The sequence below is a fragment of the Piliocolobus tephrosceles genome, unplaced genomic scaffold (assembly GCF_002776525.5).
Source record: "Piliocolobus tephrosceles isolate RC106 unplaced genomic scaffold, ASM277652v3 unscaffolded_108, whole genome shotgun sequence".
In the NCBI taxonomy this organism is placed as follows: domain Eukaryota; kingdom Metazoa; phylum Chordata; class Mammalia; order Primates; family Cercopithecidae; genus Piliocolobus; species Piliocolobus tephrosceles.
In genome coordinates, this window is record NW_022291865.1 from 181,458 (window position 1) to 207,562 (window position 26,105).

Here is a 26,105-nt window from a genome sequence, read left to right on the forward strand (position 1 = left end):
AAAAAAAAAAAAAAAAAAAAAAGAAAACAAAAGAAAAGAAAAACTATGTTCCATATCTCAACACCAGGCCTACATGTACCCCTACTAAAGCTATAGATATCTGGCACTGGGAAAACTATATATCTAAATGCAAAAAAAAAAAAAAAAAACACTTTACACTACATAGAAAATTAACTCAAAATTGATCAAATACCTAAACACAAGAGCTAAGACTCCTAGAAGAAAATACAGGCTGGACGTGGTGGCTCACACCTGTAATCTCAGCACTTTGGGTGGCCAAGTGGGGGGTAGATCACCTGAGCTCAGGAGTTCGAGACCAGCCTGGACAACATGGTGAAACTTTGTCTCTCTACCAAAAATAAAAAAAATTAGCTGGGTGTGGTGGGTGTGCCTGTGGTCTCAGCTACTTGGGAGGCTGAGATGGGAGGATCACTTGAGCCTGAGAGGCAGCGGTTGCAGTAAGCTGAGACTGTACCACTGCACTTCAACTTGGATGACAGAGTGAGGCCCCTTCTCAAAAAAATGTGCATGTGTATGTGTGTGTGTGTATGTGTATGTAAATGGGAAAAGCTCATGATACTGGATTTGGCAATGGTTTCTTGGTCATGACAACAAAAGCACACATAATAAAAAGAAAAACAGATAAATTGGGTGTCAAAGTCCAAAATTTTTGAGCCAGGTTCCATGGCTCACACCTATAATCCCACCTACTTGGGAGGCTGAGGTAGAAGGACCATTTGAGAACAGTCTGAGCAACAAGGTGAAATTCTATCCCTAAAAAACTAAAAAAATTAGCCAGGCATTATGGTGCACACCTACAGTCCTAGCTACTACTTGGAAAGCTGAGGTGGGAGGATCCCTTGAACTCAGGAGTTCAAGAGTGCAGCAAGCTGAAAGCGCACCACTGCATTCCAGCCTGGGTGACACAGTAAGACCCTACCTCTTACAAAATTTTAACTTTTGTGTATCAAAGTACACTATCAACAGAGTGAAAAGACAAACCATGGAATGGCAGAAAATACTTGCAAATCATGTATCTCATAAGAAGTTCTTATCTAGAATACATAAAGCATTACAATCTGAAAGAAAAAAACAACCAGATTCAAAAGTGGGCAAAGGACTTGAATAGGCATTTCTCCAAAGAGGATATACAAATAGACAATAAACATATGAAAACACACTTGACATCACTAATTATCTAATTATCATGGAAACGCTAATGAAAACCACAACAAGAAACAGCTTACTCATTTGGATGACTATTATCAAAAAACAAAACAAGCCTCTTTTTCCGGCTGGAACCATGGAGGGTATAGAAGAGAAGAAAGTTCCTGCTGTGGCAGAAACCCTTAAGAAAAAGCGAAGGAATTTCACAGAGCTGAACATCAAGCGCCTGAGAAAGAAGTTTGCCCAAAAGATGTTTCGAAAGGCAAGGAGGAAGCCTATCTATGAAAAAGCGAAGCACTACCACAAGGAATATAGGCAGATGTACAGAACCGAAATTCAAATGGCGAGGGTGGCAAGAAAAGCTGGCAACTTCTATGTACCTGCTGAATCCAAATTGGCATTTGTCATCAGGATCAGAGGTATCAATGGCGTGAGCCCAAAGGTCCGAAAGGTATTGCAGCTGCTTCGCCTTTGTCAAATCTTCAATGGAACCTTTCTGAAGCTCAACAAGGCTTCGATTAACATGCTGAGGATTGTAGAGCCATATATTGCATGGGGGTACCCCAATGAATTTACTGAAGTCAGTAAATGAGCTAATCTACAAGCGTGGTTATGGCAAAATCAATAAGAAGCGAATTGCTTTGACAGATAACGCTTTGATTGCTCAATCTCTTGGTAAATATGGCATCATCTGCATGGAGGATCTGATTCATGAGATCTATACTGTTGGAAAACACTTCAAAGAGGCAAATCTTCTCCATGAGGTGGAATGAAGAAAAAGACCACCCATTTTGTAGAAGGTGGAGATGCTAGCAACAGAAGAATGAACTAAGGTGTCTACCATGATTATTTTTCTAGGCTCATCAGTTAACAAACAGTACCCGCTCAAATTGGAAAAATAAATAAATAAATAAATAAATAAAATAAAAATAAAAAGTGCTGGCAAGACTGTGGAGAAATTGGGATCCTTGGGCTTTGCTGGAGAGAATGTAAAATAGTAAAGCTTTTGTGGAAAGTGGCATGGCAGTTCCTCAAAAAAATTAAATATAGAATTGCCATATGATCCAACAATTCTACGTCTAGGTATACATCCAAAAGAACTGACAGTAGGGTCTCACACAGTACACCCACATTCATAGCAGCATTTTTCACAATAGCTAAAAGGTGGACACAACCGAAGTGTCCATCAATGGATGAATGGATAAACAAAATGTGGTACATACATACAAATAAGTAGTATTCAGCCTTAAAAAGCAAGGAAATTCTGACATATATTATGAACCTTGAGGACTGTTTAATGAACACGGAGTTTCAGTTTGAGAAGATGAAAAAGTTCTGGAGATAGATGGTAGACAAGGTGAATGTACTTAATACCACAACTATATGCGTACAAATGGTTAAAATGGTTTAAAACAGTTTTTAACAAAACTATAGATCTTCATCTAATCCAAAGGTTTCCAAAAGAGTGAGAGACTAAGGACTCTGGAATTGGAAAACAAAATCTCTTTTTTTTTTGAGACACGGTCTCACCCTGTCACCCAGGCTGGAGTGCAGTGGCAGGTTCACAGCTCACTTGCAGTCTCAACTTCCCAGGTTCAAGCGATCTTCCCACCTCAGCCTACAGAGCAGCTGGGACTATAGGGATGCACTACTACGCCCAGCTAATTTTTTAATCTAAAAGTCCTTTGCCCACTTTTGAATCTGTTTTTTTTTTCTTTCAGATTGTAGATTGGGTCAGATTTCAGATTGGGTCCCACTGTGTTGCCCAGGGTGGTCTCAAACTCCTGGGCTCAAGTGATCTGCCCACCTTGGTCTCTTGAAGTGCAGTGATTATAGGTGTGAGCTACCATGCCTGGCCCTTTTTTTCTTTCCTAACCAACCACTGTCAGCAAGGGTAGAATACAATGGGGACAGAAGAAAAGGACAGGAAAAAGGACCAAGTAAAATTTGCCTCCTACCTCACCTTTTAAATATTTACTTATTTTTAAAAATGAAAAAATAACCTGTAGACAAAAAATGGCAATTGTCAGGTACACAAAGTGCTGAAATACTTCATCTTAATTCCAGACTTTAAAATTCTCTCTCTCTCTCTCTCTATCTATCTATCTATTTTTTTGAGACGGAGTCTTGCTGTGTCACCCAGGCTGGAGTTCAGTGGCACAATCTCAGCTCACTGCAACCTCCGCCTCCCAGATTCAAGCAATTATCCTGCTTCAGCATCCCGAATAGCTGGGATTACAGACATGTGCCACCATGCCTAATTTTTGTAATTTTAGCAGAGACAGGGTTTCACCATGTTGGCCAGGCTGGTCTCAAACTCATGACCTCAGGTGATCTGCCCGCCTTGGCCTCCCAAAGTGCTGGATTAGAGGCATGAGTAACCGCACCTGGCCACAATATATGTTTTTTTTTTTTTCCTAGGAATTTCATAACAGGAAATAGAAGAATAAGCAAGGTTGAGAGGCGACTGGGAAAAGATGGCAAAAATTGTAGAGGAGGAGCTGACCACGAGACAGTTTTGAGGGAATCAGTGCTTAGGGAAGAAGAAAAAGCAATCCAGTGCTAATTGGGGAGCCTCTCTTTCCACTATCAATATAACCAATTTGAACACTTTCCTTTGGTCTAAACTGAAGAGAAGGCAACCTGAGGGCAAAGAAGTTGGGGAATTACAAGCTACAGCCTCAGAAAGAGAAGAGCACTTCTATGACCCACTGGAGTTTTGCCTAGAGATCCATTCTTATAAATTAACTGGGTTCTGCCTAGGCTATAGAAAGCTAGAAAGAATGCCACCACCAGCCTAACAACAAAAAGCCTGAATAAACTACAAAATTGAACCCTTTAAAAACCCATCCAAGAGCTGAGGACTCAGGGCAACCAGGCGATCTCAAATCCAAGAAAATACAACCCCTTCCTAGTAGAGACAGAATGCAAGCACTGGCTCACCTGAGGGTAGACCAAGGGAAGAAACAATGGTTCCATAAAAGCAGGTAAAAAGAATTCATCTAAAATTGTTAACAAACTGCTGAAGGCAAAGTGTGCATTAGCATGAGAATATTATTCCTGAGAGACACAGTTAACAAGCGAAATTCAAACCATTTGCAAGATCTTCCACAGACCTCCACCAAAGGCTCACAATATGGGAACAGGGGACTGAAGAGAGCCCTCCTCTGGGGTGCAGTGCTTGAAGAAGGGAGCAGCTTCTACAATGGGAAAAATACAAAGCCCCAACCAGATCCTTCTCTTCTAGGGAACAAAAACTGGAAGAGACTGGTGGAGGAATAGCAAGCCAGTTACCCGCAAAGCACAAGTGAATTGGGAAGGTGGGGAAGTGAAAGGAAAAAAAACTCTACCACTGTAGGGGAAGGAAACAGTGTTGGACCCAGGGTCTTATACCAAAGACATTAGAGATCTTAGAGATCTAATGTCTCTAATACCACTGAGGCAAGAGCAGAGAAACTCTTTTCCAGACAACACCTACGAAGATACAAATTGCAGTTTGGCCTAGAGGAGCAAGATCATTGATAGAGTTCTACTCATGATGCCAAGGCACACAAGCCAAATACTGAGAGCTGATCAGGAAAATTCAGAAACACCTTCCCACATGCCAACTACCCATCTAAGCACAAAGTAACACAAGAGAAATTTGAAGCCAGTGGTGCACTTAAGGTACTCTCTGCAACAACAAAACAGAAAATCAGCTTAACTCCTGACTAGACTGACTCAACTCCCTACACTAAAAGCCCAGGAATGCAATGTTCCAGGTATAAATACTATTTACTCATTCTTTACTACCCTATTCACAATATCCAGCATTCAGTAAAATATTGCAAGACACACAAAAGAGGAAGAAATTACAACCAACTGCCAAGAGAGAAAGCATTCAACAGACCAGAAATCAAGATGAAGTTAAAAAAAAAATTTTAAAAAAACAGAAATTAAATGTTTGGCAAAGATCAGTAAACTGATAAACCGTTAGCAGTTTGAGAAAAAAAGACACAAATAACCATTATTAGGAAGGAAAAACTGAACATCACTATAGATCCTATATACTTTTAAGGAGAATTTACAGAATATTACCAACAGGACCGGGCGCAGTGGCTCATGCCTGTAATCCCAGCACTTTGGGAGGCCAAGGCAGGCAGATCACCTGAAGTCAGTAGGTCGAGACCAGCCTGGGCAACAGAGTGAAACCCCCATCTCTACTAAAATTACAAAAATTAGGCACGGTGGTGCACACCTGTAATCCCAGCTACTCAGGAGACTGAGGCAGGAAAATCGCTTAAACCTGGGAGGCAGAGGTTGCGGTGAGCCGAGATCACGCCACTGCACTCCAGCCTGGGCAACAGAGCAAGACTCCATCTCAAAAAAACAAAAAACAAAAAACAAAAAAACCTTTTATGCCTGTATATTCAATAATTTAGATGAAAGTCAAATTCCTCAAATCATATGGATCCCCAAAGCTCACACATTAGATAACCTAATTAGCCCCATGTCTATTAATTTCTAAAATTGAAACTGTAGTAAAAAACCTCCAACATAGAAAACTCCAGGCCCAAATGGCTTCACTCGAGAATCCTACCAATCACCTAAAAAGAAACAATACAAATCTACATAAACTTTTCCAGAAAACAGAAGGGAACACTTCCCAATTCATTTTATGAGACCAACATTACCCTGATAACAAAACCAAACAGATATAATACAATATTAATTTGGCCCAGTACAGGTTAGGAATTCTTATGTAACATCAGCAACCTGATTTTATTAAATTTAAAATATAAAGGAAACAGTTTTAAACATACACATACAGCCTCACATTGGTAATGCTATTATTTATGCCAGAATTTACCATATCCTTTCAGTTCTTTAGAGTTCCATTACTAGATCAATTCTTTTCTATTACAGGTTGAGTATCCCGAATTTGAAAATACAAAATCTGAAATGCTCCATAATCCAGAAACTTGAGTGCTGACATGACACTCAAAAGAAAATGCTCAACCAGTATAATGCAAATACTCCCCCCCCCCCCCCGCAAAAAAACATAAAAATAGAAAGACCTTTGGTCTCAAGTATTTCAGATAAGGGATACTCAACCTGTATCAGTAAAAAATGGAATAAATAAGGCGCGGTGGCTCACGCCTGTAATCCTAGCACTTTGGGAGGCCGAGGGGGGCGGATCACAAGGTCAGGAGTTCGAGACCAGCCTGGCCAATATGGTGAAACTCTGTCTCTACGAAAAATACAAAAATTAGACGGTCATGATGGTGGGTGCCTGTAGCCCTGCTACTTGGGAGGCTGAGGCAGGAGAATCATTTGAACCCAGGAGGCGGAGGTTGTGGTGAGACGAGATCACGCCACTGCATTCCAGCCTGGGTGACAGAGCAAGACTCTATCTCAAATAATAATAATAATAATAATAATAATAATAATAAAAAAGATTGGGAAAACGAGTATGCTTAGGAAAGAAATCTGTGAATGAAAATGATACACTTTAAGCATCATCACAAAACAAACATAGCAATAAGGACATTTTTTTGTTTTTTTTTTTTTTTTTTAGAGACGGAGTCTCGCTCTGTCGCCCGGGCTGGAGTGCAGTGGCCGGATCTCAGCTCACTGCAAGCTCCGCCTCCCGGGTTCAGCCATTCTCCTGCCTCAGCCTCCGGAGTAGCTGGGACTACAGGCGCCCGCCACCTCGCCCGGCTAGTTTTTTTGTGTGTTTTTAGTAGAGACGGGGTTTCACCGGGTTAGCCAGGATGGTCTTGATCTCCTGACCTCGTGATCCGCCCGTCTCGGCCTCCCAAAGTGCTGGGATTACAGGCTTGAGCCACCGCGCCCGGCCGCAATAAGGACATTTTAAGCCTAAGAATTCATGACATTGGAAGAAAAAAGTATATAATGTAAAACAATTCCACTTGTTCAAACACTAGAACCACATCTACTTTCAGGAATACAAAAAGTTAATTGCCCAGCAATTCAAAACTGGGCAATAAAATTTCCTTTCTACTTGCCTGCAGCACAAGTAAAAGGATTAAAGAGGTAGTGGGTTGGAGTTGGAGAATGAGTCTCTTTCAAATGTTCATTATAAACTGCATCATTAACTCTGCTAGAATCTCTACTGCCTCTAAATTTCAGACTCACACTCAACCATGTTCTCAACAATTTTACTTGGTACCTCAAATTCAACTCACCCAAAACTGAATTCACTTTTCGCATACCACCCCCATACCAAAACCAGCTTTTCTTACTGTATTTTTCCTAATACATTCTTCATCACAAGTAATGTTACTACCATCTTACCTAATTAGCCAAGCCAGAAACTTAGAAGCCATCCTAAACATCCCAGTTATTATTCCTCTTTCTTATCTTCTATAGTCAATCAACAAATCCTGATGATTTTACCTCTAAAATATTTCTTAGTCTTGTCCCCTTTAAATGGATCCTCGGCACTGCACAAACTTGCCTGTTCCTCTCACCCAGGTTTCCCATCAACTGCCTTCAAAATAAAGACTAAACACTCTGGCATTGCCTATATGAAACCCACAATAACTACTTCCCAGTCTTTTTTCATTGCTATTTGCTGCCACATTCTTTTTTTTTTTTTGAGACGGAGTCTTGCTCTGTCGCCCAGGCTGGAGTGCAGTGGCACGATTTCGGCTCACTGCAAGCTCCACCTTCCGGGTTCACGCCATTCTCCTGCCTCAGCCTCCCGAGTAGCTGGGACTACAGGCGCCCGCCACCTCGCCTGGCTAATTTTCTGTATTTTTAGTAGAGACGGGGTCTCACCGTTTTAGCCAGGATGATCTTGATCTCCTGACCTCGTGATCCACCCGCCTCAACCTCCCAAAGTGTTGGGATTAGAGGTGTGAGTCACCGCTCCCAGCCAGCTGCCACTTTCTTAGCACTGCAATAATAATAGTTTCCTGCCCACACTGTGCTCTATACATGCTTCTGCTCTTTTTACCTCATTCTTTCTATTAACTATTACCTTCATCGTTTAAAACTCAGCCCAAGTATCATGTATAAGTAACTACCTCTATAGCCTCAAACCTGTGTAAACTCTGTTATTATCTCTAATTTACCTATTAAATCATATTAAATAATCTGTTTCTTTCTCTTTAATTGCACTACACTGTAAATCTTTTTTTTTTTCTTTTTTTTTTACACTGTAAATCTTGAAGGTAGATGCTGGATCCATAACTCTAGTAACCTGACACACAAATTAACTCAAACTTTGTTGAACTAAGCCACGATTTTTCTAACCTCTCTCAAAAAGGCCAGATAATTGGGGTGGGGAAGACTGTATCACTGAGACATAAACAATCCTCACATCAATACTCAATTCTTGCCTACAAAAAGGGGCTTATAAATAAACTAAACGTTTCTTCCTCATAAGATTTCCTTCCCCTTCACAAAATTCATGATACCAAGCAATTTTTGAGGCAGACAATTATGGTTTCAAATTGCCTTGTATTAACAATAAGATTACAATAATGATAAAGGCATAAACTCAGTTGATAATCTGCTCCTAAGGTCTTGAACGCACACATTTCTACCTAAACAACATTAAGAGATAATAGCACATTGTATATGAAGTATTCTCAACAAATTAGAACTTACTTATGTGCCCTATTTACAAATGTATTTGCTAAATGAATGAGAAGTGGTATACAGCCTGAGCATCCCTACTAGGAAACTTTGAAATATAAAAATCTGAAAATCCGAAATGTCCCAAAATCCAACTTTTTGAGCACCAAGATAACGTTACAAGTGGAAAATTCCACCCTGACTTCATGTTACGAGTCAGTCAAAATGCAGTCAAAACTGTTTCATGCACAAACTATTAAAATATTGTTTAACAGAGATACAGACCAATGGAACAGAACAGAGCCCTCAGAAATAACACCACACACACATCTACAGCCATCTGATCTTTGACAAACCTGAGAAAAACAAGAAATGGGGAAAGGATTCCCTATTTAATAAGTGGTGCTGGGAAAACTGGCTAGCCATATATAGAAAGCTGAAACTGGATCCACCTTATACAAAAATTAATTCAAAATGGATTAAAGAATTAAATGTCAGACCTAAAACCATAAAAACCCTAGAAGAAAACCTAGGCAATACCTTTCAGGACATAGGCAAGGGCAAAGACTTCATGTCTAAAACACCAAAAGCAACAGCAACAAAAGCCAAAGTTGAGAAATGGGATCTAATTAGACTAAAAAGTTTCTGCATAGCAAACGAAACTACCATCAGAGTGAAAAGGCAACCTACAGAATGGGAGAAAATTTTTGCAATCTACTCATCTGACAAAGGGCTAATATCCAGAATCTACAAATAACTTCAACAAATTTACAAGAAAAAATCAAACAACCTCATCAAAAAGCAGTTGAAGGATATGAACAGACATTTCTCAAAAGAAGACATTTATGCAGCCAACAGACGCATGAAAAAATGCTCATCATCACTGGCCATCAGAGAAACGCAAATCAAAACCACAATGACATACCATCTCACACCAGTTAGAACGGCGATCATTAAAAAGTCAGGAAACAACAGGTGCTGGAGAGGATGTGGAGAAACAGGAACACTTTTACACTGTTGGTGGGACTGTAAACTAGTTCAACCATTGTGGAAGACAGTGTGGCGATTCCTCAAGGATCTAGAACTGGAAATACCATTTGACCCAGCCATCCCATTACTAGGTATACACCCAAAGGATTATAAATCATGCTGCTATAAAGACACACACACATGTATGTTTACTGCGGCACTATTCAAAATAGCAAAGACTTTGAACAAACCCAAATGCCCATCAATGACAGACTGGATTAAGAAAATGTGGCATATATACACCATGGAATACTATGCAGCCATAAAAAAGGATGAGTTCCTGTCCTTTGCAGGGACATGGTTGAAGACGGAAACCATCATTCTGAGCAAACTATCGCAAGGGCAGAAAACCAAACACTGCATGTTCTCACTCATAGGTGTGAAATGAACAATGAGAACACTTGGACACAGGATGGGGAACATCACACACTGGGGCCTGTCGTGGGGTGGGGAGAGCGGGGAGGGATAGCATTAGGAGATATAGCTAATGTAAATGGCGAGTTAATGGGTACAGCACACCAACATGGCACATGTATACATATGTAACAAATCTGCACATTGTGCACACGTCCCCTAGAACTTAAAGTATAAAAAAAAATTGTTTAAAATTACCTTCAGACTATATGTGTAAGGTACTTGTGAAACCTAAATGAACTTCATGTTTAAACTTGGGTCCTTTCCAAGATACCTCATTATGTATATGCAAATATTCCAAAATCCAAAAAAATCTGAAATCCAAAACACTTCTGATAGCAAGCATTTTGGATGAGGGATACTCAACCTGTTCTGATGTGTCATGCATTAAGACAGAAACAAGAGTAGACAATACATATAAATAAAGAAAATTACAAAAAGATCACAAATCAAACATTAAAGGCAACAAAGTCAAGATTTGCCGTAAAACTCTATGTATATTTACAGTTGGCTATAAAAAATAATACATGCATGCAATGGTTTTAGAGTAGACTCCTGAAGGAGTTACTAAAGGAATGACCTTCAAACTAGGAGGTAGACACACTCAGGTTCCAGTCCTTCATCTATCATTACTTAGCTGTGAGACACTGCTGAAGTCATGTAATCATTCTAGCACTTTGTTTCCTCAACAGCAAAAGAAATTATTGGACATCAGATCTGGCATTTCACATGTAAATTTTACCTAAAAAATAAACAAACAAAGAGGCTGTCAAAATGGGAGATGAGACATTAATCAGAGCTGTCTTCATCCTTCCATCATATACATCTCTTCCTGCAGCACCCTAATTAAGATAAACATTCACTACATGTTAAGGAGTCTTCAGAATGATTCATCACAACAAAACACAAATGTTACTGGACTAGATGACCTCTTTGGTCTCCTCCAGCTCTAAAATTCTCTGGGTCTGTTAATTTATACTCTACCTTACAAATGGTATGATTACTAAATTTATATTAACTTACTATATTCATGAAAGAGCTAAAGTCATTGCCCTCTGTGACATCAAATGACATTTTCAAAAGTAGCAGCATGTTTCCACTTAGTCTACATTTCTAGCCTGAATAATCTGAAATCAAGTTTCAGGTATTACAACTGTCCACCTTTAATCTTCACTACTTCCATAAACCTTCACGGTGAAAGGAGGAGGAGGAGGAGGAGGACTTGGGGAAAAAACAGATTTCTCAGTCACCTAAGAAAAAAAAATCAAGACAACCAGGGAAGAAGGACTAAGTATAGGAGCATTATATAAAACATCAACTCAGCAGGGTGCGATAGCTCACACCTGTAATTCCAGCACTTTGGGAGGCCGAGGCAGATGGATTACTTGAGGTCAGGAATTCGAGACCAGCCTGGCCAACATGGCAAAACCCCGTCTCTACTAAAAGTACAAAAATTTGGGAGAGTGGTGGTGTGCATCTGTAATCCCAGCTACTCGAGAGGCTGAGGCAGGAGAATCCAGGAGGCAGAGGTTGCAGTGAGCTGAGATTGTGCCACTGCCCTCCAGCCTGGGTGACAGAGCGAGACTTTGTCTAAAAAAAAAAAAAAAATCAACTCTACAACAGGAAGATTCTTTTTTTTTTTGGTTTTGAGACAGAGTTTCTCTCATTGCCCAGGCTGGAGTGCAGTGTTGCGATCTCAGCTCACTGCAAGCTCGCCTCCCAGGTTCACGCCATTCTCCTGCCTCAGCCTCCTGAGTAGCTGCGAATGCAGGCACCTGCCACCATGCCCGGGTAATTTTTTGTGTTTTTGTTTTGTTTTGTTTTTTAGAGACGGGGGGGGGGGGGTTTCACCTTGTTAGCCAGGATGGTCTTGATCTTCTGACCTTGTGATCCATCCGCCTCGGCCTCCCAAAGTGCTGGGATTACAGGCGTGAGCCACCTCACCTGGCCGGATTCTTTTTTTTTTTTGAGACGGAGTCTCACTCTGTCGCCCAGGCTAAGGTGTAGTGGCGTGATCTAGGCTCACTGTAACCTCTGCCTCCCAGGTTCATGCGATTCTCCTGCCTCAGCCCCAGTGGCTGGGATTACAGGTGTGCACCACCATGCCCGGCTAATTTTTGTATTTTTAGTAGAGACGGGCTTTCACCATGTTGGTCAGCTGGTCTCCAACTCCTGACCTCATAATCTGCCTGCCTCGGCCTCCCAAAGTGCTGGGATTACAGGTGTGAGCCACCGTGCCTGACTGAAGGTTCCTTTAATCCTATTCACAACAAAGTGTCTGATAAAGACAGGTGGTCTTTCTGGATCATTAATATTTCTGATATATGGTCTTCTCTGCTTTTCCATTTAGCTAATATTATAAAATTATTTAAAAACTACTAAATATAATAACCTTATCAAAAACATTTGGCAAAACACAGGACTATACAAAAAACAAAAGAACTGAGTTAGGCTGATCAAATTATGGGGTTTTCTCTGACTTAAAGTTTTCTTCAATAAATAAGAACAAAAAGAATGTGTTTTCAGCCAGACGCACTGTAATCTCAGCACACCTGTAATCTCAGCACTTTGGAAGTCCCACCCAGGAAGAGGTCACTTGAGACTAGGAGATCAAGACCAGTGTAGGCAACAGTGAGACCCTGCCTTTATCTTAAAATTTTAAAAATTGGCCAGGCGTGATGGTGCACACCTATAGTTCCAGCTATTTGGGAGGTTGAGGCAGGAGGATCACTTGAGCCTAGGAGGTCAAGGCTGCAGTAAACTGTGACTGTGCCATTGTACTCCAGCCTAGGTGAGAGAGTAAGACCCTGTCTCTTTTTTTTCCTTCTTGAGACAGAGTCTCGCTCTGTTGCCAGACTGGAGTGCAGTGGCATGATCTTGGCTCACTGCAACCTCCGCCTCTCAGGTTCAAGTGACTCTCCTGCCTCAGCCTCCTGAGTAGCTGGGACTACAGGCACGCCCCACCACGTCCAGCTAATTTTTGTATTTTTAGTAGATACAGGGTTTCACCATGTTGGCCAGGATGATCTCTATCTCTTGACCTCGTGATCCGCCCACCTTGGCCTCCCAAAGTGCTGGAATTATAGGCGTGAGCCACCACGCCCAGCCAAGACCCTGTCTCTTAGGAAAAAAAGAAAAAGGAAAAAAAAAGATTTTTCTAAAACGATTATCAATCTATTTTCTCTAGAGAAACAACATATGGGTTGTTAGATTACTGATGACTAAAACACACTCTCAAAATACACGCTGATTTTTTTTTTTTGAGACAAGAGTCTTGCTGTGTTGCTCAGGCTGGAGTGCAGTGGCGCGATCTCGACTCACTGCAACATTCGTCTCCTGGGTTCAAGCAATTCTCTCGCCTTAGCCTCCCGAGTAGCTGGGATTACAGGCATACGCCACCACGCCCAGCTATTTTTTTTTTTTTTTGTATTTTTAGTCGAGACGGGGCTTTACTATGTTGGTCAGGCTGGTCCCAAACTCCTCAACTCAAATGATTCACTGTCTCAGCCTCCCAAAGTGCTGGGATTACAAGCGTGAGCCACCGTGCCTGGCCTATAAACTTATTTTTTTAAAAAACAGCATTATAGGCCAGGCGTGGTGGCTCACACCTGAAATCCTAGCACTTTGGGAGGACAAGGTGGGAAGATCACTTGAGTCCAAGAGTCTGAGACCAACCCTGGCAACATAGTAAGACCTCACTTGAATTAAAAAAAAAAAGAAAGAAAGAAAGAAAGAAAAAATTTAAAGATAGCAATATTCAGTTTGTTGACCACTAAAAATGTTTATTAAGGCACAGACATTCAGATGTTTTAAATACTACTACTGGCACCCTGATTTAAAATCTGATATGTCATTAGCAGAAATTAGGACAAAGGGGCCAGGTGTGGTGGCTCACGCCTGTAATCCCAACACTTTGGGAGGCCGAGGCAGGCAGATCACCCGAGGTCAGGAGTTCAAGAACAGCCTGGTCAACATAGTGAAACCCCATCTCCACTAAAAATACAAAAATCACCCAGGCATGGAGGTGTGCACCTGTAGTCCCAGCTACTCAGGACGCTGAGGCACGAGAATCATTTGAAACCAGGTGGCGGAGGTTGCAGAGAGCCAAGGTTGTGCCACCACACTCCAGCCTGGGTGACAGAGCGAGACTCTTTCAAGAAAAAAAAAAATTAAAAAATGAAATTAGGACAAAGTCTGTAATGAGATATTTGTATTCCTTTACTCTAAGCTTTAACAGAATTTGAAATTTGTTTTAATTTTATTTAAAGATTTTGTTAAAAAACAATTCTATTACATATGAAAATTTGTAATAAAACTTTGTAACACAATGCTATTTTAGCAAAAATATAAGTTATGAATTTGTAAGAACTGAGTAATATAGTTCATTTTCTCAACAAGCTCACAGGAAGCTTATCATTTCTCACCATATTACTATCCTATCATGGCCTGTGCCAACATATTCTGTTTTGATTTACTGAGCTCCCCTATACATTAATAGACAAATTTCAATGTATATATTGGATACATCAACAAAGACATTCTAAAAACTAAGAAAAGTGAACTTAATTTTGGCAGAATTTTCCTAAGAGTGCCTTTTTTCTTAAGAGACAGGGTCTCGTTATGTGGCCCAGGCTGGAGTGCAGTGGCTATTCACAGGTGCCATTCCACTACTGAGCAGCAGAGGAGTTTTGACCTGCTCCATTTCTGATGTGGACCAGTTCACCCCTCCTTAGGCAACCTGGTGGTCCTTGTTCCTGGGAAGTCACCATACTGATGCTGAACTTAGTGTAGACACCCAATCGGTATACAACCCAGAACTCCTGGGCTCAAGCATTCCTCTTGCCTCAGCCTCTTGAGTAGTTGGGACTACAGGCACGTGCCACCGTGCCCACCAAGAGTGCTTTGTATTTAATTAGTTCTCAGCAAAAATGGGCAAGGGGAGAGATCTAACTACTTATTTATGCCCTTTTGATTAAACTTAACTGTCAGGCCAGGAGAAATTTGAAATCCTAAGAATACAGTAATGTGGTAGTAAGAAAAGAATCAGGCTGGATGTGGTGGCTCACACCTGTAATCCCAGAACTTTGGAAGGCCAAGGCAGGATGACTGCTTGAGCCCAGGGATTACTAACAGCCTGGGCAACATGGCAAGATCCTGTCTCTACAAAAATTTTAAAAAATAAAAAATTAGCCAGGCATGGTAGTGTGTGTCTGTACTCCCACCTACTAGGGAAGCTGAAGAGGGAAGATCAACTGAGCCTGGGAGGTCAAGGCTGTAGTGAGCCATATTCACACAACTGCACTCCAGTCTCAGTGAGAGAGCAAGACTCAGTCTCAAAACAAAACAAAAACCCTATAAAATTTTACATAAATATATGTATGTGTGTATATATACACACATACACACACACACATACATACACACTAAAAATCTTTAAAACAATAATGTAAAATATGGCCTTTGTCCAAAATAAATCTGCATTGAGTTATGTGAAATAATTCAATATGGTGGCTCATGCCTATAATCCTAGCACTTTGGGAGGCTGAGGCAGGTGGATCACTCGAGCTCAGGAGTTTGAGAACAGCCTGGGCAACATGGTGAAACCCTGTCTCTACCAAAAATACAAAAATTAGCTGGGCATGGTGGTGCTTGCCTGTGGTACCAGCTACTTGGAAGGCTGAGGTGGGAGGATCACTGGAGCCCAGGAAGTCAAGGCTGCAGTGAGCCATGATCGCACCACTGCACTCCAGCCTAGGTGACAGAGCAAGACCGGGTCTCAAAAATAAACAAATAAAAATTATAAAATAAACTGAGGTTTATTTTTAAACCTCCAGCACTTTGGGAGGCGAAGATGGGCAGATCATTTGAGGTCAGGAGTTTGAGATCAGTCTGGCCAGCATGATAAAACCTCATATCTACCAAAAATACAAAAATTAGCCAGGCATGGTGGTGCACACCTGTAATCCCAGCTACTCAGGAGGCTGAGGCAGGAGAATTGCTTGAACCCAAGAGACAGAGGTAGCAGTAAGCCAAGACTGCACCACCGCCCTCCAGCCTAGGTGACAGAGTGAGACTCAGTCGGGGGGGGGGAATAATTTCCCACTATTCTTATCACTATCTATAAAGGAAAAATTAATCATTATGACTGAGATGAACTATTAATATATGGGAGACAGAAGACAAGAAGGATTATGAAGACTGAATTTTTACTTAAAATCACTGGTCAAAGATTAGGTATAATCATAATTCTCTAGCAGAGGTGTCCTCTTGCTTGCTACTACAAAAAAAAAAAACAAACAAACAACAACAACAAAAAAACGAGCTGCCACAGTACCTCACTCCTGTAATCCCAGGACTTTGGGAGGCCGAGGAGGGAGGATCACCTGAGGTTAGGAGTTCAAGACCAGTCTGGCCAACATGGTGAAACCCTGTCTCTACTAAAATATAAAAAGGAGCTGGGCATGATGGTGGGTACCTGTAATCCCAGCTACTGGGGAGGCAGAGAATCACTTGAATCCGGGAAATGGTGGTTGCAGTGAACCAAAACCATGCCACTGCACTCCAGCCTGGGTGGCCAAGTGAGACTCCAACTCAAAAAAAAAAAAAAAAAAAATAGTATATTATTCCCAACACAGGAGGAAATGCATGATAGTTTGAAATGATTGTGACTATTTTTTCAAATAATTTTTATCTACATTATCAGAAATTAAAGAAATATATAATTGTCTTAACTCGACAAAATAGTAAAAGGCAGGTACTTGTAAGGTAAGAGGTTATTATTTTCAACTCACTAAGAAAATCATACGTATTTGGGAGGTATCAGGATGAAAGCATTATTACTAAAGCAAATAATCAGTTTTCTCTCAACTAAAAAGATATTTATGTATCCTGGTTATTTTTTTTAAACAAATAATACACTTTTTTTTTTTGTTTTTGAGATGTAGTTTTGCTCTTGTTGCCCTGGCTAGAGTGCAATGGCATGATCGCAGCTCACTGCAGCCTCCAACTCCTGGGTTCAAGCGATTTTCCTGCCTCAACCTCCCGAGTAACTGGGATTACAGGCACCCACCACCACGCACAGCTAACTTTTTGTATTTTTAGTAGTGACGGGGTTTTGCCATGTTGGCCAGGCTAGTCTCAAACTCTGGACCTCAGGTGATCCACCAGCCTCGGCCTCCCAAAGTGCTGGGATTACAGGCATGGGTCACCGTGCCCCGCCTTTTTCTTTTTCTTTTTTTGACACAGGGTCCCACTGTCACCCAGGCTGGAGTGCCAGTGGCCCAATCAGGGCTCGCTGCAGCCTCGAACTCCCAAGGCTCACATGATCCTCCTGCCTCAGCCCGAGTAGCTGGGTCCACAGGTGTGCGCCACCATACCCAGCTAATTTTTGTATTTTTAGTAGTGATGGGGTTTCACCATGTTGCCCAGTCTAGTCTCAAACTCCCGGGCTCAAACAAACTACCCTTCTTGGCGTCCCAAAGGGCTAGAATTACAGGTGTGAGCCACTGCAGCCACCCTTACTTTTCTTTTAATAAACATACTTTTTTTTGGAAACAGAATCTCAACGTCACCAAGGCTGGCATGAGGTGGCGCCATCTCAGCTCACTGTAACCTCCACCTCCCCAGCTCAAGAGCCTCAGCCACCTGAGTAGCTGGGATTATAGGCGTGCATGCATGCCACCATGCCTGGCTAATTTTTTTTTTTTTTTTTTTTTTTTTTTTTAGAGACAAGGTTTTGCCATGTTGGCCAGGCAGGTCTCAAGCTCCTGACCTCTCAGGTGATCTGCCCGCCTTGGCCTCCCAAAGTGCCAGGGTTACAGACGTCAGCCACCACGCCCCATCTTTTTTCTTTTTTTGGGGGGGGGGGGGAAGGGTCCTACTCCGTCCCCCAGGCTGGAGTGTCAGTAGCCCAATCAGGGCTTGCTGCAGCCTCGACCTCCCAGGGCTCATGTGATCCTCCTGCCTCAGCCCCCCAAGTAGCTACAGGCGTGTGCCACCATGCCCAACTAATTTTTGTATTTTTAGCAGAGATGGGGTTTCATCATGTTGCCCAGGCTAGTCTTGAACTCCTGGGTTCAAACAATCCACCCTCCTCGGCCTCCCAAAGTGCTGGAATTACAGGTGTGAGCCACTGCGCCCGGCCTTACTTTTCTTTTACTAAACGTGTATATATATATTTTTTGAGATGGAGTCTCACTCTGTCGCCAGGCTGGAGTGCAGTGGTGTGATCTCGGCTCACTGCAACCTCCACCTCCCAGGTTCAAGTGATTCTCCTGCCTCAGCCTCCCAAGTAGCTGGGACTACAGGTGCGTGCCACCACGCCCAGCTAATTTTTGTATTTTTAGTAGAGACAGGGTTTCACCATGTTGGCCAGGATGATCTCAATTTCTTGACCTCGTGATCCAACCACCTCGGCCTCCCAAAGTGCTAAGATTACAGGCGTGAGCCACCGCACCCAGCCTTTTTTTTTTTTTTTTTTGAGATGGAGTCTTACTCTATCTAGTTGGCATGCAGTGGCACCATCTCGGCTCACTGCAACCTCTGCCTCCTCAGCTCAAGGGAGTCTCACGCCTCAGCCACCTGAGTAGCTGGGATTACAGGCAGGCATGCATGCCACCATGCCTGGCTAACTTTTGTTTTATGTATTTTTTTTCTTTATAGAAAGCGGGTTTTGCCATGTTGGCCAGGCTGGTCTTGAACTCCTGCCCTCAACTTCCAAAGTGCTGGGATTTAAAATATACTTTTAAGGCAAGGCACGGTGGCTCACACCTGTAATCCCAGGACTTTGGGAGGCCGAGGCGGATGGATCACAAGCTCAGGAGTTTGAGACCAGCCTGGCCAATATGGTGAAACCCCGTCTCTACTAAAAAAATACAAAAGGCCGGGCACGGTGGCTGACGCCTATAATCCCAGGGCTTTGGGAGGCCAAGGAGGGTGGATCACGAGGTCAGAAGATCGAGACCATCCTGGCTAACATGGTGAAACCCCATCTCTACTAAAAGTACAAAAAATTAGCCAGACGTGGTGGGGGGTGCCTGTAGTCCCAGCTACTTGGGAGGCTGAGGCAGGAGAATGGCATGAACCTGGGAGGCAGAGCTTGCAGTGAGCCGAGATCACACTCTAGCCTGGGCAACAGAGCAAGATTCCATCTCAAAAAAAAAAAATACAAAAATTAGCCGGACGTGGTGGCGTGCACCTGTAGTCCCAGCTACCCGGGAGGCTGAGGCAGGGGAATCACTTGAACCAGGGAAGCGGAGGTTGCAGTGAGCCAAGATTGTGCCACTGTACTCCAGCCTGGGCAACAGTGAGACTCCGTCTCAAAAGAAAAAAAAAGTGTGTGTATGTATAGACATATATATATATATTTTTTTAATTCCTACTTAGGCTGGGCACAGTGGCTCACACTTGTAATGCCAAGTATCTTCTACTAGTACACTGTTTTGCTGTTTTCTTTTTTTTGTTTGTTTTTTTTTTGAGACAGGGTCTTGCTTTGTCACCCAGGCTGGAAGACTAGAGTGCAATGGATGGCACGCTCATGGCCCACTGCAGCTTCAACCTCCTGGGCTCAAGCAATTCCCCCTACTCACCCCCGCTAGTGGCTGGGACTACAGATGTGAGTCACCATGCCCAGCTAATTTTTGTATTTTAGGTAGAGACAGGGTTTTGCCATGTGTCCCAGGCTGGTCTCGAACTCCTAAACTCAGGGGATCTGCCTGCCTCAGCCTCCCAAGTGCTGGGATTACAATCACAAGCCTGGTCTGTTGCGCTATTTCAATCAAATCAACAAACACATTTCCATGCTAGAATCCCACGTTGATGATCATTCATGTTTAATCTAGACTTTCTCCTTTTTCAATCTAAAACAGGAATTGGCCAAGTGCGGTGGCTCACACCTGTAATGCCAGCACTTTGGGAGATCAAGGCGGGCAGATCATCCTGAGGTCAGCAGTTTGAGACCAGCCTGGCCAACATGGTGAAACCCTGTATCTACTAAAAATGCAAAAAATTAGCCAGGCGTGGTAGCGGGCACCTGTAATCCCAGCTACTCGGGGGGCTGAGACAGGAGAATCACTTGAACCTGGGAGGCAGAGGTTGCACTGAGCTGAGATGCCACCACTGCACTGCAGCCTGGGAGACAAAGCGAGACTCTGTCTCAAAAAAATAATAACAATAGGCCGGGCGCAGTGGCTCACGCCTGTAATCCCAGCACTTTGGGAGGCCAAAGCAGGCAGATCACGAGGTCAGGAGTTCGAGAACAGCCTGGCCAACATGGTGAAATCCCGTCTCTACTAAAAAAATACAAAAATTAGCCGGGCATGGTGGTTTGTGCCTATAATCCCAGCTACTCAGGAGGCTGAAGTGGGAGAACTGCTTGAACCCAGGAGGCGGAGGTTGCACTGAGCTGAGATCGCACCACTGCACTCCAGCCTGGGCGACAGACCAAGACTTCGTCTCAAAAAATAATAATAACAATAAAATAACATAGGAACCTATGAATATCACAAAATACATGGTCCCTAGTACAGTCAACTGGCCTATTGTGACCTTCCATTAAAATATTTGTCTTTAAGGTCTTACAATTCTTCTCGGGGCCACACTTAGTCTCACCTTTCCTTACTGTCAGGATCCCAAAGGATTCCAAGCAGCCAAAGCTTCTCACTGTAATTCTATCCCCATCCTGCCTGTCATCTTTCCGAGACAGTGTTCCTATATTCTACACCATTTCTAATCACAGCCAGTGCATAAAAACTTAACTCTCCTGGCCAGGCGCGGTGGCTCACCCCTGTAATCCCAGCACTTTGGGAGGCTGAGGTGGGTGGATCACTTGAGGTCAGGAGTTTGAGACCAGCCTAACCAACATGGTGAAACCTCATCTCTACTAAAGAAAAACAATACAAAGTTAGCCGGCTGTGGTGGCAGGTGCCTGTAATTCCAGCTGCTTGGGAGGCTGAGGCAGGAGAATGGCTTGACCCAGGAGGCAGAGGTTGCAGTGAGCTAAGATCACACCACTGTACTCCAGGCTGGGCAACAAGAGCAAAACTCTGTCTCAAAAAAAAAAAAAAAAACTTAACTCTCCTATGTTCCCTTCCCTTATCTCTGAACCCTCACCCTGTATGAGGTATCAGTAAGCTTATTTGATAGTCAATCTGTGCTAATATTGTCAACAAAAGACAATTTGTAAAGTTTCCTCTTCCAGAGAATTTGTGATTTTTAAACAGGACATTTAGAAAAACACTGGAGACATATAAATAAAGTTAGGCACTGGCAATTCTCAAATTGTACCACACAGCCCTAGTCCACCTAGTTGTAATGCAGGTCCAATTACAATTTAATATAGTTTAAATTTAAAAATTAATGCAGTCATACAAATACTAGTAAATATATGTCTGGCTTAGATATATGCCTCCTGGCAACTGCCAAGTAAGTGAAAATTAAAGCTGCAATTGAATGGTTTTAACATGGGTTCCATATCTGTCAAGTCTCCTCATCATGAGCTGGGTGCAGTGGCTCATGCCTGTAAGCCTAGCACTTTGGGAGGCTTAAGGAGGGAGAATCACTTGAGCCTAGGAGTTTGAGACTAGTCTGGGTAACATAGCGAGACCCCGTCTCCATTAAAAAAATTAAAAAATAAAAAAAATTTTAAAAGTGGGCCAGGTGCCGTGGCTTACATCTGTAATCCCAGCACTTTGGGAGGCCGAGGTGGGTGGACCACCTGAGGTCAGGAGTTCAAGACCAGCCTAGCCAACATACAGAAACCCCCATCTCTACCAAAAATACAAAAATTAGCCAGGTGTAGTGGCGCATGCATGTAGTCCCAGCTACTCAGGAGGCTGAGGCAGAAGAACTGCTTGAACCCAGGAGGTGGAGTCTGCAGTGAGCCAAGATCATACCATTCTACTCCAGCCTGGGCAACAAGAGTGAAACTCCGACTGGAAAAAAAAAAGTAGCAAATGACCCCCTGTAGCCAATTTACTTAAAACAGTCAGGTACTTTTTAGCCTACTTTTAACCAGAAAAATTACTTAGAGCACACCACAAATAAACTCCTCTCAGCACACTTGATATTTGTGACTTATAAAGTGTCTTTTCTACTTTAGGCTTTCACAACTTGGTAAATTACAATTAGATATTGCTTTTTCCGGCCGGGAGCGGTGGCTCAAGCCTGTAATCCCAGCACTTTGGGAGGCCGAGACGGGCAGATCACAAGGTCAGGAGATCCAGACCATCCTGGCTAACACTGTGAAACCCCGTCTCTACTAAAAAATACAAAAAACCTAGCCAGGCGACGTGGCAGGCGCCTGTAGTCCCAGCTACTTGGGAGGCTGAGGCAGGAGAATGGCGTAAACCCGGAAGGCGGAGCTTGCAGTGAGCTGAGATCGGCCACTGCACTCCAGCCTGGGCGACAGAGCGAGACTCCGTCTCAAAAAAAAAAAAAAAAAAAGATACTGCTTTTTCCAAATTCTGGCAAATCATTTTATTCATTATCTCATTAATCTAAAGCATAGCCTCCTATGACTAGGATAAATTAATACCATTTTGGAGTCGGCTTGGTGGCAAGCACCAGTCTTCCCAGCACTTTGGGAGGCTGAGGCAGGAGGACTGCTCGTAGCCAGGAGTTGCGAACCAGCCTGGGCAACATAATCAGATCCCATCTCCACCAAAAAAAAAAAAAACAATTAGCCAGGTGTGATGGCATGTGCCTGCAGTCCCAGCTACTTGGGAGGCTGAAGCAGGAGGACTGCATAGGCCCAGGGGGTCAAGGCTGCAGTGAGCTATGATCACACCAGTGCACTCCAGGGCCACAGAGACAGATCCCCATCTTTAAAAAATAAAAAATTAAAAAAAAAAAAGCCATTTTACTCAACTGACAATAAAATCTATGGTTAAAAATCTAGAAACTAGTACATCCTTGGCGAACAACAGGTCCAAGTTTCTTTAACCAGAATTAGATAGACTGTTATATAACAATCTCATGAAAAACCACTTACCCAGAAATCACAACTTGAGATCAGCTAGATGAATCTGGAAAGGGAAGACTTCCCCAATTCTTAATTTCTTAACAGTGGGAAAACAGTAACATTACCAGCTCAAGTTAAATGCACGAGAGACACTATGTAGAATGGAATCTTGTGAAACAAACAAACCCTGATATTCCTATGCAATCCTATTTAGATTTTCTATATAGCTACAAGTCCACAAAGGTTAAGGACTACATCATTTACAGTTTTTACATTCTTTTCTTTTGAGACTCTCTGTCACCAGGCTGGAGTACAGTAGGGCGGTCTTCAGCTCACTGCAACCTCCACCTCCTGGGTTCAAGCGATTCTCTTGTCTCAGCCTCCCAAGTAGCTGGGACTACAGGTGTGCGCCACCATGCCTGGCTAATTTTTGCATTTTTAGTAGAGACAGGGTTTCACTATGTTGGCCAGGCTGTTCTCAAACTCCTCATCTTGTGATCAGCCTGCCTTGGCCTCCCAGAGTGCTGGGATTACAGGCATAAGCCACCCCACCCAGCCAGCTTTTACATTCTTTCAACTCTGAGAAAAGCATTAAAAGAGTGCAAGTACTGAATGCATGTAGTACTAAACAATTTAGGAGAACTCTCGAAAACAAAGTCTACAATGCTCACTCAGCTAGCTGTAAACTAATTTTTATTAGAAATATTAACGCTATTAACTACCCAAAAAGGTCATTAAAATACAGACAAAACCTATACAGTAGACCAATGATTTAAGATCCCTTTGAGCTGCACATTTTTTAAATAAATTGACTCGGCAAGTAGTTAAAGTGCCTGTACCTCCACTATTCTATTGGCCCTAGGAAAGTATTAAGTTCAACTCAATCCTAAAAAACTCCTTCACATAAGAGCTACATTTTGCCCTGACTTTCTTTATGACCTTGGGCAAAGTCTACCAAATGAGGACTATAATAATGTTTGTGTGTTCCTGTTAATACTGAAAATTAACCATAACATCGTGCCAACAATAGTGAAATTCTCTAAACTGGACCTATCCAGAGTTGAAAACTTCAGTTATAAACGTCAACTGATATGCAATGTGAATAGTTTTTTAAATTTTAATTTGATTAGTGAAAACAAAACAAAAAAAAAACAAAGACCCCAAATTCAACATCATTAATAAATTCCGAAAACACCAACAGCCTCCTTATTAATTCTCTTTATGAACAAATGGTCTGCAATGTAATTTAAAAAAAGGAAAGAAAAAGTAAAGAAATACAGTAAAACTAGCTTTAACACGCCATTTCCCTTTTCTAAGAATAACAAATGGACCACAAACGAAAATTTAAAACTGGGCAAAGAATAGAGAGACAAAGCAATCTACAATCTGAAAATCACACAGATAAATCCATCATTTCAAGTCACTAATTTGCATACCCACTTAAGAAATTAATCTTGGTACTGCGATACCAGCATTAGGAATATAAATCCCTGCCTCGGAGGAACACCAACTGAGTACGTTTCATTTCCGGATCTCAGGTAAGTTTACGAGCTCTTATCTCTTCAGGTTTCCCTAAGGTACTCTGGAGTGTTTAACATCATTCACACATCCAGCCACCACTAGGGTGAGAAGTAAATAAACAAGATTTACTTATGTAATTATTTACCACAAAACTCTGGTCAAGAATGCAAAAGTAAACACCCACACAGGCATTTAAAATCCAAAGAAAGCAGAGAATATTAAGGATAATAAGGTTCACCCTTTGACCACTATGGACACCAGAGGCCTTCCACATGGGCTGTTCCTTACTACCACTCCCGATTTGAAAAAGTAACAATGTCAACTCGAGATTTTAACAGTACAAAAGATAAACAGAACTTACTCAAATCCCTTCTTCCAGATTCTGAAAAGGTGTTTATAAAAACTGAGATAAGAGCAACGCCCCCCTAAAAGCACCCTACTCGAAAGAATGAAATGCCGAAAACATCAGGTGGGCCAAAAAGGTTAGAAAAGCTAAACTTCTAACTTAATTACCCAGAGGCTGGGGACTTGGAACGTGAGATCGGAGTGGGGGTGGGTAGCAAAGTGAAATCTAACCCCAGAAATCACAACGCAGGCCGCAGTCTATAAGGTGAAGCTGGCGGGAAGCGAGCTCCCTTTCTGTTCCCAGGGGAAAGTCCAGAAAGGAGCGGCTCCGCACAGTGGACGTACGAGGCGCCAAAGAGTGCATGCCTACCCAGGCGCCAGAGCCGCTGGAGGACCGGGTTTAGAAGGGGAGGAGATCCCGGCAGACGGCCCTGGAAGAGGAGGAGGACTAAGATTGGAAGCAGCGGCAGCGTCTGGACGAAGGGGATTACCTAACTGTGACGACAGAGAAGTGTCCTCAGGCTCCGGCGATGGTCCCGACTGCGCAATGTGTGGTGTCTTTCCCGCTTACCCCGCAGCAGCAACAGAACCAGCTCCTTCAGCCAGTCGCCATTTCCCGCCTACCGACCTGCTGCACCGCACGGACAGGGACCCGGATGGAAAGCGGCCTCTCGGCGCAGGCGCCCTGACTACCTCCTCCCCCTCCCGCCACAATTCCGCGAGGTGGGAGGGAAGGAATGCGGGCAGCCACAACGGCAACAACAATGAAAAAAACACTTTTACTTCCGTGAAGAGCGTTGAAGTTCCTTACGCCGGAAGAAACTCTCTAGTCTGAATCCCGGAGAAAAATTGAACACAAGGCCTTAAGACTGGGTGGAGTAAGAAAGGACAAAACCTATCAGGATACGCAAGGGCTTGGGGGATATTTGTACGTTAGGGGCCTCCGTAGCCGGCTGTGTAGTGGTCGCAGGGGGAGTAGGGAGTAAAGCGTTAGGAGTGGAGAGGCGGGGATCCGAAGGACGGTTTTTCCTCCAGCTCCTAACGGAACTGCTTGGGCAGAGCTGGGAGGGGGAGCGCGCCCTTGCTC

At 42.8% G+C, this 26,105-nt stretch overlaps 1 protein-coding gene and 2 pseudogenes across 2 annotated transcripts in view; 2 read left to right on the forward strand and 1 right to left on the reverse strand.

Moving 5' to 3' along the window:
* Positions 1 to 127, forward strand: part of LOC111529502 — a 2,880-nt pseudogene extending 2,753 nt beyond the window's left edge.
* The window catches only part of LOC113219835 (CTD small phosphatase-like protein 2), a 110,306-nt gene extending 84,263 nt beyond the window's left edge, over positions 1 to 26,043 (reverse strand). Inside the window, exon 1 of one of the 2 annotated variants that reach the window (XM_026447832.1) lies at positions 25,510 to 26,043. The gene's annotated coding sequence lies outside the window, so the exon portion shown is untranslated. The remainder of the gene's footprint in view (positions 1 to 25,509) is intronic. The other variant, XM_026447833.2, reaches the window with a different exon arrangement.
* Positions 1,304 to 1,999, forward strand: LOC113219836 (annotated as a pseudogene).
* Positions 26,044 to 26,105: the final 62 nt, after the last annotated feature.